This window comes from Crotalus tigris, unplaced genomic scaffold (assembly GCF_016545835.1).
Source record: "Crotalus tigris isolate CLP2741 ecotype Arizona unplaced genomic scaffold, ASM1654583v1 scf7180000018829.1913635, whole genome shotgun sequence".
NCBI classification, from domain to species: domain Eukaryota; kingdom Metazoa; phylum Chordata; class Lepidosauria; order Squamata; family Viperidae; genus Crotalus; species Crotalus tigris.
The window spans coordinates 377835-398084 of record NW_024097219.1 but is presented as its reverse complement, the minus strand read 5'-3'; the positions used below and the strand labels follow the sequence as shown (position 1 = coordinate 398084).

Below are 20250 nucleotides of genomic sequence, written 5' to 3'. Positions count from 1 at the left end.
TATAAAAAGTATGCCTATAGGAGGGTTAAAGGAGCTAGGAGACCATATACAGCTAATAACATCAGCAGACGCTACTCTGTTGACGCCACTGGCTGATGAAACCACTTTGTTGATTTCCCTCATTATTCTGCCATATCACAATTTTGCTGTGAAAAGTACTAATAGGCTTTAACAAGAACCCTGACTAAATCAGTTACTATAAAATTCCTTTTTCTGAACTACTGATGATTCTGGCTCAATGTTCACACTTCCTTGTCTAAATGTTGTTTCGATTTAAAAATTTTGTTAAGTTCTTCAGCAGTGAAACCCAGCTTCTAGACAAAGAAAGCCTAAATTTTCTGCCTTTGTAATATCCAAGTATTACAAAGGCAGAAAATTGACAAGATGGATTTCAAAACTGTTTCTTTTGATTGTGGAAATGGTATAAGAGATATTTTGTTTATTTTTATCCTGCCTTTATTAATATTATTTTAATAAGTAACTCAAAGTGGAACATACCTAATACTCTTTCTTCTTCCCCACAACAGGCTGTGATTCTGTGCTTGGCAGGTCTTTGGTTTTTCATGTCTTCATGTATACCATTCTAGTCATTAATAATTACAACTTGAGCTTAATTACAACATATGGCTGTGTATTTGTGTGGATTAAAGATGAAATTCTCAAGATATTAATATTAACATTAATAATAATAATAATAAAGTTGGAAGGGACCTTAAAGGTCATCTAGTCCAACCCTCTGCTCAGGCAGGAAACCCTATACCATTTCAGACAAATGGCTGTCCAGTCTCTTCTTAAAAACTTCCAGTGTTGGAGCATTCACAACTTCTGGAGACACTGATTAATTGCTCTGTCAGGAAATTTCTCCTTAGTTCCAGGTTGCTTCTCTCCTTGATTAGTTTCCATCCGTTGCTTCTTGTCCTGCATCAGGCACCTTGGAAAATAGCTTGACTCCCTCTTCTTTATGGCAGCCCTTGAGATATTGGAACACTGCTATCATGTCCCCCCTCGTCCTTCTCTTCATTAAACTAGACATACCCAATTCCAGCAACCGTCCTTATATGTTTTAGTCTCCAGTCCCCTAATCATCTTTGTTGCTCTTCTCTGTACTCTTTCTAGAGCAGGGGTGTCAAACTTGCAATGTCACGTGATGTGTCGTGATGTATCATGACTTTTTTTCCATTGCCAGCAATGGGGTGGGTGCGGTTTTACCATGATGCATCCGGCCCGTCGGCCGGCAGTTTTATACTCCTATTCTAGAGTCTCAACAACTTTTTAACATCGTGGTGACTAAAATTGGATGCAGTATTCCAAGTATGGCCTTACCAAGGCATTGTAAAGTGGTATTAACACTTCACAGGATCTTGATTCTATCCCTCTGTTAATGCAGCCTAGCACACTGCTGGCTCATATTTAGGTGATTGTCCACTAGGACTCCGAGATCCCTCTCACAGTTACTACTATTGAACAAGGTATCAACTATACCAGTGATGGCGAACCTTTTAGAGACCGAGTGCCTAAAAACTGGCCCTGCCCCCATCCCACCCCCTGCCCCCGCTCCACCCCCCATCACCTGCTCCATTTGCCCCCAGGGCCACTTACTGCCTCCCGGGCCCGCCGCAGATCACCCAGGCAGCCCAGCAGCACAATGGTGGTCACACCCTCTGCCCGTGCCCTGCAGCATCAACTGTGCACGATGGGGTGTGAGGGCAGAGTCTTGTCTACGCTGCCTGGCTGCCATGTCCTTGGCTGCGCTGTTCCATGTGGGCCACGCTCAGGGGCGACTCTCCTTCAGGGGGATTACTGGAGAGGAAGGGGTGGTGGGGGGAGAGGGCTCCGGGTGCCGCCTCTGGCAGCTGTGTCATAGGTTCGCCACCACTGAACTATACTATACCTGTGCATTTAGTTTTTCTTGCCTAAATGTGGAACCTTACTTTTTTCACCACTGAATTTCATTTTGTTAGATAGTGCCCAATGTTCAAATCTATCAAGATCCTTCTGTATCTTAAGCCTATCTTCTGGAGTGCTGGCTATTCTTGCCAGCTTGGTGTCTGCAAATTTGGTGAGTTCCACATCTATCTCCTCATCCAAATCATTGATGGAGATGTTGAAGAGCACTGGGCCCAGAATAGAGCCCTGGGGCACGCCACTACACACTTCCCTCCATGTAGATGCAGTTCCATTGAGGACTACACGTTGAGTACGGCCGGTTAGCCAGCTACGGATCCATCTGGTGGTGATGCCTTCATTTTTCTATCTTATCAAGTAGTAGGTTGTGATCTACTTTATCAAATGCCTTACTGAAGTCTAAATGAATTATATCCACAGCATTCCTCTGATCCACTAACTTTGTCACCTGGTCAAAGAACGCAATATGATTTGTCTGGCATGATCTGTTTATGACAAACCCATGTTGGCTTTTGGTAATGATTTTGTTTGCCTCTAGGTGTTTGCTGATTCCCAGGTATTAAGATCAGGCTGATAGGTCTGTAGTTTCCTGGATCTATTTTTTTCTCCTTTTTTGAAGAGGGGAATTACATCAGCTCTTTTTCAGTCCTCTGGTAGTTCCCCAGTGCTCCAGAATCTTTGAAAGATATAGTTCAGTGGTTTTGAGATCACATCTTCCAGTTCCTTCACAACCTTGGAGTGTAATCCATCTGGTCCTGGTGATTTGAACTCGTCTAAGGTGGACAGATGCTCACTTACCATTTTGGCTATCTTAACTTGTCTTTCTAATCTGTTTTTTACAGTACTGTTTTTGATAGGTTGGACTGTTTTTTCCCTTTGTGTAAAGACAGATGAAAAAAATGAGTTAAGTAGTTCTGTTTTCTCTGTGTTGCTTGTCATCTTCTTGCCAATTTCTCCACTGATGGACCAATCATTTCCTTCACTTTTTTTTTGTTTTTTACATGTTGAAAGAAGCTTTTTTTGTTATTTTTGACTTTTGTCACAAGCCTTAGTTCATTTTGAGCCTTAGCTTTCCTCACTTCATCTTTGCAGGCTTGGGCTATTTGCTAATATTCTGCCTTAGTTATGTGCCCTTCTTTCCACTTTTTATATTTGTCTTTTTTGTCTTTTAATTTATCAGAGAGTTCTTTATACAGCCATGCTGTTTCTTTTGAGACCTGTTGTTTTTCTTCTTCATTGGTATTGTGCTAGACTGGGCTTTTATAATCTCACTTTTCAAAATTTCCCAAGCTTCTTGAGTTGTTTTCTCCTTGAGGATTCTCATCCATGGAATCCTTCCCAAGCTCTAAGTTTGTTGAAATTAGCTCTCTTAAAGTCCAAGACTCTAGTTTGATTATGTTCTATTGCTTGTGCTTACATAATGTTGAATTCCAATACTGCATGATCACTCCCCCCTAAGGTTCCTGTGGCTTCAACACCTTCTATTATTTCATCTCTGTTAGTGAGAATTAAGTCCAATATGGCTGATCCCCTAGTTCCCTTCTCTACTTTTTGGGAGACAAAGTTGTCTGCTAGATTTGCCAGGAATCTGTTTGATCTTCCACTTGGTGCAGGGTTTGTCTCCCAGTTGATGTCAGGGTAATTAAAGTCCCCCATTACTATTGTGATGTGCTTCCTACATACCTTAGTTAACTGACTAGCAAAAAATTCATCTATTTCCTCTATTTGGTTGGGTAGCCTATAGTATACACCTATGGCAATGTCATTTTTTCCCCTTTTATATTGACCCGAATGCATTCAAGACAGTTTTCATCATTGTTCTGCTCTATTCCTTTAGAGATGTAGTTATTTCTTATATAGAGAGCAACTCAACCTCCTCTTTTATTTGGTCAGTTTCTTTTAAATAATTTAAATCTCTCTAGCTGTGTGTTCCATTTGTGGGTTTCATCCCACCAAATTTCCATAATGGCAACAGTATCATATCTGCCCTCATTTACCTGAATTTCTAATTCACTCTGTTTATTGCTCATACTCTGTGGGTTGGTGTATAGACTTTGAGTCCTTTATGACGGACCCTGTGTTTACTTTCTACATAACCTGTGTGGTGCCTGAGTTCCTCTATTTTCTCACCACCTGTTTGATTAGTGTACTTGGCTCGGCACTCAGTATTAAAAGCTTGATTTTGCTTGACAGCAAGGTTGATATTCTTATCTGCACACACATCTATGTTACATGCACTGATAATCCTATAATTTTTAGATTGCCGGGGACAGGAATGTTCTGTATCAATTAACTCACTGTCCCAGTTGTTAAATATTTCTCCAGAAAATCTGTAAATTTATTGCCAAGTAACTCAGTCCCTTTCTTTGATGGATGCAAACCATCTCTTTTGTACAAGTTTTCATTGGACCAGCTGCAGACATTGTGACTTAGTATGTGCTCTCTCTCCCTCTCTCTCTCTCTCTCTCTGTGTGTGTGTGTGTGTGTGTGTGTGTGTGTAGTATATACTATGTTTCTTTGAGAGGAGTGAAATTGGCTAAATCAGGAGTGTTGATAGATTAAAGCCGGAAGAATTGCTTTCTTTTAATTATTTTCATACTGCACAAAAAGTTCCCAAGACTTTAAGCAGGAAAACACTGAGGGAATGTCATTATGCATCAGGCTCAATCCGAAGATTTTCCAAACCCACAAGACTGGAATCTTTTTATTGGACCCAGAGAATCTTTTTTAATTTACATTGGATACCAAGATTTTAAAAATATTTAACAGATTTGTATTTCCCAATTTAATTCTGAGTTACGTAAGTATACAAATAGCAGCATAAAACAATAAAACATTTATGATAAATATAAACATTAAAACATCCATGGTAAATAAGCTGACCATATTTTATGTAAAACATCTGCAAAGAAGTTACATTTGTGGGGAAATATGGAGTTGAAAATCTTCCCTGACCTCTTAAGTCCAGGGGATTTTTAACAAATGACAATGAAATTCACCTCTTCTAAATTCTTTTACTGAACTGGGAAATCTAGGTTATGGGAAGTCATGTATGTCTGCAGCAGCAGATGCTCTCTCCAGGAGTCTGCATTCAGGGAAGATTGGAACTGAAGTAACCTCTATTTTGAACCACCAAGGAGAGAGGGATTTCAAAACATCCAATGACTCTAAAGTCAATTTGAAAAGTGTTAGTCTGGGCAGCAACAGTTTGCTAAGATTGTTATGGTGAATTCTTGAAAGCTGCTGGTGGTGAAAGGAATGGGAGATAGGTGTCCTATGTGCTTTATGGTGCTTACCTGAGAGTTGCAGGCATGGGTGTTAGGAAAGTTGATGTAATTAGATCTTGATTTGATCTAATAAAGCACTCCTTAGCATATTAAGTAAAAGGGAGTCATTAAAATCATTGGATGCAGAATAGTTATGCCTGTTGTGTAATGTATAATCAAGCTTTTGAAATGGAAGACATTTTAGCAGATTTTGAGAACTCTAACCAAAAATACAGGTCTATGATGGGAGGTTTATTAGTAGGATTATTAGTAATCTAATAAATAGATTACTAAAGCTATTAATAAGAATTGCTGTTATCTGTATTTGTTTTTATGATTTTGCAAAATGCCATCACGGGGGAAATCTGATCTTGGGGTAAAGCTGTTCTAAAGTGAATAGACTACTGCTTTATATCCAATCTTTTACCAAGATGTTTAGTTAAATAAACCCTTATATACACAATTATCGTTTCATTTTGACCTGTGGGGGTATGCTGGTTCAAATGCACAGGGCATTTCATAGCAACTGAAGTTCATAGTACAAGTAACAATAGATAGTCTGACGTGTTAGTGGTATCTTGTCCATCACGTGTGATGACTCTTATGTAGCCCAAACTGCACTATTCATAAACCAGAACAAAAAAACACGGTAGGATTAAGTATACCTACTTTACTGGCTTTCTACCTATTTCAAACCGTTAAGTCTTTTGTTGTAGATTCTAAACACAGTAAAGATGCCTGTGATATTTTAATCCATATACCGTTACACAATTTCTGAGCGCTTCACATATTACATTAACCCATATTTTATTTGGTTTTGAATTAATGTGCTCTGTGATCTCAGTCACTCTGGTTTATGACCTTTGGATCTATTGCATTGTGCCAAAAAGAATCTTAAAAGAATGAAAAACTTCTCTACTAAAAACTTTGAGAACACTGCAAAAATTGAAAACACTGCTCCTAAAGAGATTAATACTGTAATCTTTATACTTCCAGTAAGCATACTCACCAGTCTTTTCCAGTCTGTATGAATAGACGGTCTTGTTCCATATGTGTTTGTATATTGCACAGTTAGCATCTCCTGCAGCATAAGTAGCTCAGTGGCTACTTCATCTGCACTCATCTTTTTCTATTCAACAGCCAATTTTAGTGCCTCTCATACTGTACCTCACTTTCTAGTGGAGTCAGTTCCTGAATATATTCTTGCTATAAATGTTTCTGTCCTAGAATGACATTTGCAAAAAAATCAATTAGTGCCTGCCATCCATCTTTGACCTCATTTGCCTTTTGTAGATCTCTTCAATACTTGCACTTCTGTATCCCTAATATAATTGTAAATTTTCCTGTGACTTAACATGATCTTTTAAAAGCATCTTACCTTGTTTTTCACTGTTATAACATTTTTAAATTGAATGTATTTTTTTGTTTTGTCTTTTGCTTGATAGTTTGGCTGTCATATTTCCTTGCCCGTGAGTTTTTGTTACTTTTCTTTTCTATCAGGATGGCTTATTCTGGAAGTCAGTATCATTTTTTATGTTTTGATTTCTTTTTTCGTTTTTTGTTTTGCTTTAGTTTTGATAACAGCTTTTCAGGTTCTTTTTCACTTAAAATTAAATCTGCTAAAATTGCTCTTTACTTTGCTCTTAAATTCTGTCTGTATGACAAACCTTTGTCAAATCTTCAAAGCCCATTAACTTCCTTTAATGTTATAAGATTAATCATATATAAGTGACATTGAAACATTTCAATTTGTTACATAATATCAATTTGAAAGTGTCATAACTGACTGAACTTTATTTTTTCTTTTTCTAATTCTTATCATGTAGTTAATCTGAGTCTGATCTCATTTGTCCAATGATATTTGCCTGTGAAATTTGTGAAAAATTGCTAAAAATAAATAATTTTTCCTGCAAAACTCTACCAACCAACCATTGCAATTACCCAGTCCAAATCTTCCGGTAATTCCACGTTTCATCTTTTCACTTTTCACGTTTCCTTCTAATCACCCATTACTTATCCTTTCTGGACTTTGAATTGCGAAACTTCAATGTTTTCTGGCAAATTAAAAATTATAATATATATTATTTCAGTTATTCCATTATACCAGCGGTTCTCAACCTTTGTGTGATGGCGACCCCATCACACGGACGTGCCCCCATGCGCGGCGCGCATGCACGGGGCTGCCCCCATGCGCAGCGCTGCCCTATGCGCGGCACGCATGCACGGCGGCGCCCCAAGGGGGAAAAATGGCAGATCACGTTGTTTGGCGACCCACATAAAATGGTCGTTCGACCCCAAATGGGGTCGTGACCCATAGGTTGAGAACCGCTGCATTATACAGTGGGACAGATCCTTAACAATATCCTGTTCTTAGTATTACTCCTATTCCAGTTCTTAATGTAGTTTTATGTTATAAATCATTTCTCAAGTAACTTGACCTCATACCATCCACGTTCTCTTATTCCTAAACATTCAATTTAAAATGACTTTATTTTGATAACTTTAGGTTTTCCTTGGTCCAGAATTATAACTGATTGGCGCAGTCTGTGCAATATAGATAAATGCTTCTCATATTTCATCTGCCAGTTGTATTGGTCCTTATAAAATGAGGATATGCGCTTTCAATATGAGCAGTGAGTGCATTTCATTGTGACTTCGGTTTGGCCATATCAACTTCCAGATATAAATATGAAAGTTCAACATTTTTTTCTCAATAAACCTTAAAATTTGCTGGTAAGGATGACTTTACTAAGAGCTCACAGTCTTGCCAGCATCATTCTCAATAGTCATGTTTTATTGCAGAGGATGTTGGATCCTGCCCCTCCTGTTTGGATGATAGGCAGCTACCATCCCTCTCCTCCTTTTCCCCCCTTTTTTCCTGAATTTTGTAGAATTCAGAAGGCAAATACTAACCTCTTTGGAGGGCAGACTGTCATTTTACTCTATTGAACAAATGCTACAAATTTGAGGATCTAGCCAGATACATTTTCTAGCCAGCAAATCAAAAACGCTATTTAGGTGCTGAATCCAACTTCCCAAAGATTTTAGTTGATTTATAAAATTTTTATTCGTTGTATGTAAAAAGTTATGTGGAAAAAGTTTTGTTCTTGGGAAAGATTCTAATTGGGCCTCTCAGCAAGGACTCAATTTACTAGACACTTTAGATGCTCTGTTGTGCCTACAAAAAGCCTATAAGTTTGTTGCAGATCCTTTGAGCAGTTCACAAACAAGTTAAAATTCCAATTAGAACACATCTTGAATGATGAGGAATGAGCAGTATTCAGATGGAGAAGATAATCCACAAAACATGTAAGCATTAAAATAAATGAACTGCTTTTAGTACACACACATTATTCACTAAAATCACACCAAAATGACAGTATTCATAACCAAAATGAATAAGCAAATTATTTAATATTAATGGCAATACTTAGAATGAAAGTCCTCCAAGCGTTGCAACAAATTATTTAAAAATTGTAGACATCCTCCAGAAATATAACTAAGTCTAGGAAATATAATCCAGTTTTTCAACATTTGGTGATTCCAAAAATAATTTGCTTATTCATTATTCAAGTTTTTGACACCTTGCTGGGTGACTGATGGTACTTGGATATTGCCTTATCCTAAAAGTGGTAAAACGGGTGAAAAGGTTGAAAAGCCCTGCTCTATATAACAAAGTGCCTTTTTAAGACAAAACAAAGCCACTTCCCATAGCCCAAGTAAATTATTAGAAGTAACAACTGTATCCTTTTTTCAAAGCTCTCAGATTAATTAAAATCACATACATTCCAGGGACATTTTCTCACTTCCTCTTCGCCAAATCAGGTAAAAGAATATTCCTGATTGTAACATGGTAAAATCAGCATTTTAAAAAATCTTTTACATTTGCAATAACCATTTGAAGTAAGAGATTTCTCTATGTAATGAATTTGAAGATGCTCAATTGTTCTAATGTGATAAGTTGCTAATTAGATCTATGGACAGCATGACAATAAATGTGATTTTATGCTAGGCTTACTGCAATATTCCTGGTTAATTTTTGACATGAAATATGTGATAGGGAGAAATTCTTGCTCATCAGAAAAAATGGTTTTGGATACTAAATTATTAGGAGTCCTTAATGGAGGGCATACAGTAGCATTTTAAGTACTACCGGTAATGGTTTTCCTAGAAGTTGCATTTAAATCTTGTCTACTACTGGCATGTAGACAGTAGTATTTAGGGAGGTGACAAATATATCTGCTCAGTATACAGATGAACTGTCTACTAAAAACTGAATGTCACAAAAACATTCTTATTCAGTCATAGAAAATGGTTAATAGAGGATATTATCAAGTATGCTCTGGTTCTATTCCCTCTATTCCAATCTCCCCTAGTAATGGGGAGTCTTCAGCAAAGCTCATTAGTGTTTTGCATGATTTTGTATTTCTAAATTTTATTTTTGTCTGTAGTTGCACTTACAAAAACCAAACATTTTAATGAGATACTTGATTCTTATGACAGAATTATTGGCGCCACCTCTTTTTTCAAAGGAGCAATCCAAGGCTGCTGGTATGCTTTGGTGCTGATAGAGCAAGCTGAGACTTATTCTGAACTTACAAGAAACCTTGCTGTAGTTTCTGCCTTTTGGGCCAAAGACAGGATCAGTGTAGACAAGTCTAAATTGTTATTTTTGTCCTCTTGGTAGTGTGTGTGTGTGCATGTGTGTGAAGTTGCTAGAGTGGAAGCACTATAACATGACTGTTGGTAACTGACATAGCTGGAGGCAACCCAAATCCTTTTGATACGCAAGACAGAAAATCAAAATGGTGTATCTCTTGCTGATAAAAAATATAAAGTAATAAGTAGCTTGTTGCTCCCCCCATCTGTTTGGTAAGGAGGAGATAGTTCTCAAAACTATAGACTGGTTTACCCCACATAATAGTAAGGATAGCTCTAGTCAATCTTTTTCTTCCCCCTTTCTACAAACTTGGGAGGGGAATAGGTTATAATAAACGGGAGAACTCCTAAATAGAAAACATAAATGAATAAGCCTAGCTGTGTCTGTAAGGATTACGTTAATTTGAAGATTCTGAAGAACACAGTGTCCTCTCTTAAAGATTTATTTAATGATAAGGAAATAAATAATGGGAAATTATACTGCACATTATAATTCTTGGGCTGATATTTTCTTAAAGTGAAAAGACATACAGTATGAATGCCTGGAATTTTTTGAAAATTAGCTTTAGCAAAATTCAAATGCTCTTCAGTTTGGTTAGGCAGCAGCATTTGTAAACTACTCAGAGTGCAAAGCACTAAGGAGTGGTATATAGGTCTAAGTCAGTGGTTCTCAACCTTTCTAATGCTGCGACCCCATAATACAGTTCCCCATGTTGTGGTGACTCCCAACCACTTATACATCACCGGCTGCCAGGGGCGTGGCCAAAGAAAAGGGGGAAAAATGGTGGACAGCCTTGTTTGTCGACCCCTTTGAAATGGTCGTTCGACCCCAAATGGGGTCCCGACCCACAGGTTGAGAACCACTGGTCTAAGTGTTATTTCAATATCTAACTTATCTGCTTGCTGTTTATTGTGGCAACACGACTTTGCCTCAGTGATTTGGACAAGATGACTTGCAAAGAGAAGTGTCAATTGGCTCCCCCCTTTCCTTTTTATTTATTTATATCCTGTTTTTATTATTTTTACAAACATCCCAGGGCTGAGGACATCTTCCCCCTCCTATATTCCCTACAATCACCACCCTGTGCAGTGGGTTGGGCTGAGAGAGATTGGCTTGCCCAAAGCCACCCAGCTGGCTTTCACGTCCAAGATGGGATTTTGATCTCAGAGTCTGGATTTTAATCAGTAAACTGTCAAGCTTTTAAAAAGCAGGCATTTTTAGTTCTCCAAGAATTTTTTGGTTGAAGAGATGGTAAAAAATGCTTTATGCTTTTCAATCAGCAATGCAGGAAGAGCAGAGCTGCTTTATGAACCCCAAATATGATCATCCTTGATCAGAGCCTCTCCCTTTCCCATGTTATTTGAAACATTACCACCAGGTGTGCCTGTATTTATTGCCATATCTGGTTTGTCCTGATGGATGTCTATTATTGTTTGAAATAATACAAGTTAAAGTACTTACTCTGGTTAGTGAAGTTTCAGAAAGGCACTATCTTTTGAAAGAGCTATAAATGGAGGCATCTTCTCCACAAAATTAGACTTTTCATTAAATAAGCATTATTGACATGTTTTTATTTAAAAGTCTCCCTCTACTTCTTTACTATGCATTTACGATGTGTTATTTGGACAATGCATTGATAATATGTACATTCTCTAAGGCAAAAACAGAATTATAATCTTAGGTTTTGAGCATGTCCAAGCCTAGAAAGAAAGTTGAGAAACGTAATTTACCCCAGTGAAACCAACTGCAATTATACAGTTACGCATCATTCAGTGCAAATTCACATTGCAACATGCTAAAACAGCAGGGAGGGGAGCAACAATTCTTTCGCCCGGGGAGAAAAACAGAGTTCACGTCCGAGATATACGAATCTTTCCCGCCTACCATATCTCAGTATATTTACTTGCTCGGTTCCTTTTCCGCGTGTTACAGATCCCGCTGACCACACCTGGGTCGTAGTTACCATGACGTCGCCCTGCTAACACCCCCTCGGTAGGCTTTGGCTCCGTCGCTGCCGCGTGCAGCTCGCCCGGACGCGCCCAAACACGACTGCGCAAGAGGGCTGTGGGCTTTGGCTAATTGCAGCGCCGGAACCGGTCACGTGCTAGCGCTCGGGGCCGCGCCTCTACCCTCCTCTTCCCCAGTTTGCCCAAGCCAGGCTCGGCCGCGCGCACTCAGGTCCGAATGTTGTGAATAAAATGCGCCGTTTGTTCCACCCCGGCGGCGCAGGCAGTTCTTAAAGGACCAGAGACCGGGGTCGTAGGCGCCTCCTTGAGGGGGCAACTCGGAGGAGGCTGGCGCTCTGTGCAAGCGAAAAGGAAAACAAAGAAGCAACCGGAAACAGCCGTGGGGGGCGCGGGCACAGGGCTGAGAGCCGGCGCCCAGGAGCCAGGGCAGAAAGGAGCGCTTATGTGGGGTGCAGCTGCATCCAGAGAGGTGGTGCAGACAGACGGGTAGGTAGATCGGGGCCGAGAGGGGTACCGTCGTGTGCATTCGACTGCGAGCTGGAGGTGCACGGGGAGGGAGGGGCGCGCCGCTTGGATTGTGAAGCTACGGTCCTCCCTCCGGATGGTTGAAGTCCTTTCAAGCCATAATTAAAACCGTGTTTTAAAAATGCACTTTGGGTGGTGTTCGGTTTCTGCTAAAGATGGTTATGGGTGATGCTGCTGGGGGGAGGGTCAAATGGGCCGGCACTGCAAACTGCGGCTTCCCAGCAACAAAAATGCAGTCCGGGGTATTTCCTCCTCCTCGACTATCGGCTGCACCTGCAGCTCATCGAGAGCTTAACTGAGACAGTTGATCATGTCTTCTCCTTTATGTTGAAAAATGCGAAGGGCCGCTTCTTAGTTTTTCTTCCCTAGAAAGCCCCAGTTCGAGAACCTCGTCTCCTTCCTGTTTCTTTTACCTAAGGGTGAGGCGGCTGTAGCACCAAAAAGGGGATGAAAAAGGAAAAAAAACGGCCGAGGTGGGATATAAAAGACGATCTGGCTGGTGGGTTTGTTAGGCGCGCGGGAAGGGAAGGGGGCCGCTTCCTGCTTCACTGACACGTGCTGCTCCTTTCTGCTGTTGTTGACGCCTTTGTCTTGGAGCGAGAAGGCGGCTCATCCCTTCCTGCGGGGCTCGAGGCACGTCAGGCTCCGCTAACGAGGGCTGGGTGAGAGCCGCCCTCTTCTGCTTTCTCTGGCTCGCGTTTCCGTTTTGGCTGGGCAGGCCAGAGGACGAGGCAGCCTCTGTTCTCTTTGTTATTGCTTTTGTTTCGCGCGGAACACGTGGCCTGTGATCTCGCGGTTCTTAAAGTTACAGATCCCCAACCCTGGCTTCAGCATTCAATTTTTAACGCCTTGGATCTCGTCTCCAGGCCTTTGGGAGGAAAAAAAAAAAAAAGCCGAGAGAAATTCCCGGGAAACGGCCTTCTTCTCTTAGGCCAGAGTGGATTCGGGACAAGAAATTGCGATCGACCCCCGGGTGAAGATGAACTGCTACTGCCTGATCGAAATTAGGTCCAGCGTTTTACAGCAAGCGCGGAGCCGCCGTGTGGCAATTAAAATGCGGGATTTATTCCGATTGGGATTGACAGGCGATGACAGATTTCGAGACTGAAAAATGCTTGGTGAGGCACTAGTCGCCGGTTTGTGTTGTGAAACAAATTTCTGAAGGTGAATTGTGAACGCAAAGGACTTGTGCAGGCAACGGGAACCAGAATGGTAGCTTTTGGAGGATCGTGGTTGGAAGTAGCCTTCAGGCATTGCCTCCTTTTCTCTCTTGTACAGAAGGGGTTTCCTTTTTGAGCATTTATGGCCCATGGTGGTTTCCTGCATGAGTCCCGCTAAAGCTGCTACCGCTTCTCCTTTGCTGCAGCTCTCAAGATGTCTTTGACTTGAATTTCATGAAGTCCGGATAGAATGGTTTGCTCGGGGTGGGAGAGAGGGATTGTGGGAAGCGCATTCCAAATGGTGGAGCATCCATGTGGCAGGCGCAACCCTACAGGTGTTTTATGTCGAGATCCCACTTATAAGAGAACCACCTCTTGAACAAAGCCAGTCTCCTTTTTGATTCTCCCAAAGTTTGTGAACCTCTCTTGTTACCCAGAAACACTGGAAGCATATTGTAGGTTGTTCTGCAGGGGGGGGGGATTTTCCTTCCTTGGTTTCTCCAAATGAATACAGAATGAAATGGTTTGAATTGAAAAGGAGGAAGGACACATGAAGTGTGAGCAAAGTTATTTGTTATTAGGTCTGGTTTCAGAAATGAGAGCAAATAAAATGGGAAACTTCTACAAGGGGAAAAAAATCTTAATATCGTTTTGAATAGTTTATTGGCGCTGGGGCTGTTGGTGCTATAAAAAATTAAAGGAGATATGAGTAGAAATCAAAACAGCTCTTTAATGTTGTGACATAGTAACTAGTCTACATATATTTTTTGACTGATCTATCAATCAGAAAATGTAGCTCCTAGATGAATTCATCTGCCTTGGATTTTGCATATATTGATATATCTTGGGACCCCTTTTTCTTCCTCTCTGCCTTCTTTGTTTCTCTGTTTAACTTGGAAGGTTCATTGGAAATTTGAAGCATATGGTAGTGACACTCTTCACAATGTGGAGAGTTGGGGCTGGCACATTTTGATATTTTTCCAAATATCTGTACTGCCGTGATGATTTGGTACATTTTTCCTTTAACAACTAGCATTTTACAGAAAGCACAATATTATTTTCTGTGGCATGCCTGGTGAGGCCTGAAGGCAAATATGCATTATATATGTTAGCTGATTGCCAGTCTGAACAGCTAGAGGTCACAGAACTAGAGATTTAACGTAATGGAGGAGCTAGAAGGCTTGGATAATGTCTGAGAAGATGCTTGGCTTAGGTGCAGGAAGCTTTTCCCAATCTGTATTTGGACTGCAGTTCCCATAATTCCCAGCTAGCTTTCCTTTGAGAATCATGATCCCATGATATCTGGAAGGCACCAGGTTGAAGAAAGCTGTTCCACTATAATGCCCTATTATGTTATTCTGAAGATTTGTGCTAATTGACATAACAGTGCTTATCAGTGAATATAATTGCTTTATTGTGTCAGTTAACTCCACTTGAAATGGAGAGCTTGTATAGCAATGGCAAGCCAAGGAATGATTAGATGAATTGACACATTGTTAATTGCCAGACAGCTTTTATTTGCCATGAGTAGATGCAGTAGAGTTGATAGTTAAGATGATGAGAGTGTCTTCTCCTAACATTTAGGCAGTAGTGAGATTTAAATATGTGAACAACTGGTTCTCTGTGTTTATGCCGCTTCCGGAAGTCCATTCTGGGCCTGGGCAACAAAAAATTAGCTACCGCTTCTGCCGAAGTGGTGCGAACTGACTGAATCCCACCACTGCATATAGGACTCTGTTGAGTGTCAAACGATAAAATTATTTGACTCGAGGCAGTGTGATTTCCATTCCACAGTAAATGGAAAAGTACCTTGGGCATGTTTGGATCTATTCTTTTGCATTTATATGTTTAAAATAGTCCTTTAATTTGGAGAAGTTGCAAAGAGATTTTACTGTACAATATTTTGTGAAAATTAAAGTGGTGATACATTTGCTAAACTTAGAATGTCACAGTCACCGTAGAATCTTGTTAATCATGGCTGATTTCAGAAAAGCTAAGCATAGTTGGTGGACTTAAATTAGTTGTGGGATGGGAGACCTGTATGAAATTTATAGGCTGATTAAGAAGCCAAATAAAAAAAGGTAATTGGGGAGTAGACAGTTGCAAATCACTTGGGAACAGTTGCCAAAAAGACCTGCATGAATGTCTCCAGAAGCCACTAGATGAGCTGCATTTGAGTTTTAGTTGTTACTTTTAAGGAGCCGCAAGTGTCTCTTAAAAATTGTGAAAATATTCATCTAGTTTCTTGTAAAAACTGCTTGCTGAACATCCCACCCTTTAATTCAAGACAGAACAAGAAGCAGTAACTTAAGTTGCAGAATGGACAAAAGCAAATATTTTAGCTGTTGACTTTATTTTTAATGTTTAAACTGCCGTGAAATGAATCTTGATTAAGTGGAAGAAAAAAATGATGTTAAAACCCGAACAATTGAAATGCTTTACATTAGTGACAAAGGGGGAGATTCCTTCCTCAGCTCAGAGGTTATTTTTTGTAGAAATACTACTTAATAGGGATGCCTTCAAAATGAAAAGTAAAATCTCCTTCAAGTTGAGCTTGTGTCCTAATAATTCCATGGCCATATCTATATAGTTCTTCTGGCAACAATCATACCAGTACAAAGTACAGTAGAATTTGTTTAGAGGTGACAGGGAGTTTGTGTTTTGAGGTATACAACTCCTTGTATCCTGGTATATTGCAATTCTACATCCCAGCTCAGTCAGCATTGGCTTTGTCTGGCAGAGGTGGGGAAGTGCAGCAGTGAATCCTGTGAGCAGGCGGGGCGGGGAATGGAGAGGCAGAGCAGGGGTGGGGCAGGGGGGTGGAGCGGTGGTGGGGTCAGTTTTTAGGCACTCCGTCTCTAAAAGGTTCGCCATCACTAATTTAGGGCATCACAATCTCCCATTGGAATAATGTGGCGTGTTCTAGGTAACTACTGGAAACTATAGTTTATTTTCTTTGTGTTATCTGTTTTTAATATTAATATAGGATTGTTGCAATGTTTGGATATTGTTCTGTTTTTTATACAGTTAAACAAGGTCATTCCAAACTTGCTATTGTTTGTCCGTTTTTTTCTTCTAGCAGTAAACATAAAAAAGTTTCTAACATCAAAATCAGAAAAAAAATGAGTTTAATTCATAGAGAGCAACTGGGAATCAGTTGTCCCTTGAAATGTAAAATCCCACATTGCCAACAAGATTGGATATTTTTGTATATGAGAAGGGAGGTGGGCTTTTTGGCTACCATTTTTGTGTTAATATATATGTTTATAAACTACAGTATAAGTTGTTTTGGAAAAGTATAGTGTTCTTAGGAGGGGAATGTGTTTAGAAAAACATGTGGAACTTATACAAGTTCATGTATAAGATTAATGAATTGGTAGAAAATCATGATGTTTCAACATGTAAAGGACTGAATAACTGCTTTTAAGATGAAATCGTAGGCAGATTACAAAAGTAACTATACTTAGCCAGAGTAAAAAGATTCCAGAAATATTATTTGTCCATTCTTAGAAATGAATTTGCCATTAATAATGATACTGGTAATCCTCTGGTTATGATGGCAGTTGGGTGTGGAATTTCCTTGGCTAAGTAATATAGTTGTAATGGGTGACATCATGTGACTGCATCAATTAGGAATCTCAGCAGTCCTGGTTGCCCTTGTAACCTCAGTACCGTGTGGTTTGTTAAGTAGGAAGAGATGAAAATCCCAGGCTAGGGTCACCGTGGGTTTATTTGTTGTGCCATGGTTAGTGCTAGAGTGTACACTATGGAGAATAGGCTGGTGATCAGGTGCTATTCCGTAGTGGGGTTCTTTAGGGGAAAAAAGTGACAGGAGTGACTTATAATTTTTCTGCCAGCTTCCCATTGATTTATGAGGTTTTGGTATTTTTATTGCTATCCTGGGAGTTTCCCAGTGTTGTGGTATATAGCACGGGCAGCCATATAACTTTTTAAAAATAAATAAATAATTGGGATCATAAATAATTCTGGGTTGCTTACTCTATATTCTGTGCACCTAATTTTTATATTCCCTGCATATTTATTATCAAACCTTGGCTACAGAGATTGCCACAATTTTTAGATATAAAACTAACACACTCTCTTTGTTGATGAGCCTAATAAGGACATGATACTCTGAATTTCAGAACATTGCTGGAGTCATGCCAGTATTCATTACGGGCAAAATAAAATTGCAGAGCCTAAATTGCAGGAAGATTAGAGAACATTAGAACAACATGTATTGCTGTAATAAGAAATGCACTTGGATTATGTTATTCAATGAAGATCCATTTATATCTACAGGAAAATGGAGATATGGAGGTTACATTTTTACATTTTGTCATAAGATTACAGAAGTCAGCAGCAGTAATGGGTCTTGGAATGTAATTGGAAAAGTCAATACATACAAAACAATGTAAAACTTGAAGTTACTTGCCATTTGACCATGAAAAATAGATGATTGCCCCGCTCTACCCAATACTTTTCATTTATACAGCAACTCCCCAAAATTGTATGTATTTATTTATTTGTTTATTTATTTATTTTCTTAAATTTCTATGCTACCCATCTCACTAATACAATGCCTCTGGGTGCTTGCAATGTAATAATAAAAAAAATAAGATTAATAGAGATAAAGTTGAAAGGAACAGCCAAGAGAATCTGTTTTTTCCACAATGCTTAGAAATTATTCAAAATTAGAAAAATAAACACATAGTTGGAATATATACATATATATTATGGATATACATAGACATAAATGGATAGATTATACATATATACATGTATATCTATCTACCTACCTATGTTCAGAAAAAAACTATAAAGTCCAAGTAAGCACTATAATGCGATTAGCAATGCTATTGAAAGAACATGAACTCCATTCAAAAATTTGAAGTCTTGCTCAAATTGGAATAAGAAGAAGCATAAACTTTGCCAAAAGCCATAGGAGCAGTTGATACAAATTCCAAAACGCACAAGAACATATGGCAAATGGTATTAAACCATACATTATTTTTTTAAAAAAAGAACTGTATTCAAAATAGGAAACAGCTGAGAGGTTGGACTATGGACATGTTAAAGATGGACTGAATGAAAGTAGAACACTAGCAAAACTGAACAAATTGTTTCTGTTTTTACTGTTGAGAATATAGGACAGATATTCATGGCTTTTCTATTTTTCTATTAGGAAAATCAGGCCTAGAAATTTATTCTTGTTTTAAAAAAAGAGTTGAGGAGCAATAAAGGAAATATGAGCCAGTTAGATTAAAATCTCTGTGTGTATGCCTTCAAGTCAGTGTTGACACCTGGTGATTGTCTGAAGAAGTCCTTGTAATTCTCTTGGCAAGATTTTTCAGAGTTTTGCATTGTTCTTGCCTCTAGGGCTGAAAGGCTATGAGTGCTCATGGTCATCCAGCTGACTTTGTATGTAAGGTGGGACTAGATCTCATAGTCTTCCTATTTCTAGGCTGTTGCTTTTTAACTACTACACCAGATTGGCTCTCCAGGTTAATATCTCATTTGTAGGAAATGGTTGAAAATGCTAGAGAAAAATAGGCAAATACATAGCAGAAAACTACCTTGGCTTCTACAAAGATGTTTTCTTATGAACATTCTAACCTTTTGGGAGAGTATCAGAAAGCATATCACCTTTATGATAGATACCGCATACTTGGACTTTCAGAAATCCAATGATGAACAAAAATTCTCTCACCAAAACCCCTGAGGATAGCTGTCATAAGAGGATAGGTGTTCTCATAGAGTGGCAACTAGCTACGGGGGGAAAAAAGGAAATAAGATTACAGATAATTCTCATACTGGCAAGATGTGCAAAGTGGGATTCATGTTTGGACCTGTTTTTTTTTTAACTTGTGTCTAAAATATCTCAAGTGGAGGATTAAATTATGAACTCACCAGCTTGGCTTATGATACCAAAAAAGCAGGGGATTGAGAAGAGTTCCTAAAGTCTTCTTCTAATTGTGTGAATGGGCTTCAAAATAGCAAATGTGTTTCAGGATGAACAAATGGAAAGTGATGCATGCTGACATAAAAGATCCAAGTTTCACCTATACCTACCTTAACGTGACGAAGTCTGAAGAGGTAGTTACTGGCCAGAAAGAGATTTTGGAGTCATGAGGAATAGCTTAAGGAAAATATCAACCCTATATGCAGATGCTGTATAAAAAAAACCAGGCAAATTTTATGGTTGGAATCATTAAATTCAAAGTAAAACTGCCAATATAATAATGTTCTTGCACAAATCTTGAATAAGTCTACAGTTGGAATATTGTACATGGTTCTGATCACCACACATTATGAAAAGGTGCAAAAAAGGTAAATAATTTAGTAAGGATTATTACTTATTAAGATGAGGACCATCTCCTCTGAGGAAAGTCTATAGCAGTGGTTCTCAACCTTCCTAATGCCGCGACCCTTTAATACAGTTCCTCATGTTGTGGTGACCCCCAACCCCCATCCAGCTGGCCAGGGGGTATCAAAAACTTGACCAAAAAAAAAGGAAAAAAATGGGAAAGTATAGGTAGTCCTCGACTTACAATTTGCTTAGTGACTGTTAGAAGTTACAACAGCACTGAAAAAGCAAATTATGATCATTTTTCACACATGATTGTTGCAGCATCCCCAGGGTCATGTGATTTACATTCCGATGCTTGCCAACTGATTCATACTTATGACATCCACAGTGTCCCAGGGTCACGTGATCAATGGCCGGGGGCGTGGCCAGCTGATCACTCAGGTTGCAGAGTGCCTGT

At 39.3% G+C, this 20250-nt stretch overlaps 1 protein-coding gene across 3 annotated transcripts in view; it reads left to right on the top strand.

The window, feature by feature from the left end:
• The window catches only part of RNF44 (ring finger protein 44), a 78539-nt gene that overhangs the window by 35967 nt on the left and 22322 nt on the right, over nt 1-20250 (top strand). The window contains exon 1 of one of the 3 annotated variants that reach the window (XM_039356737.1): nt 11989-12284. The exons of 1 other annotated variant lie outside the window; for it this stretch is intronic. The gene's annotated coding sequence lies outside the window, so the exon portion shown is untranslated. Of the gene's footprint in view, nt 1-11988; nt 12285-12999; nt 13442-20250 lie in introns of those variants that run through there. One more of the 3 variants, XM_039356738.1, reaches the window with a different exon arrangement.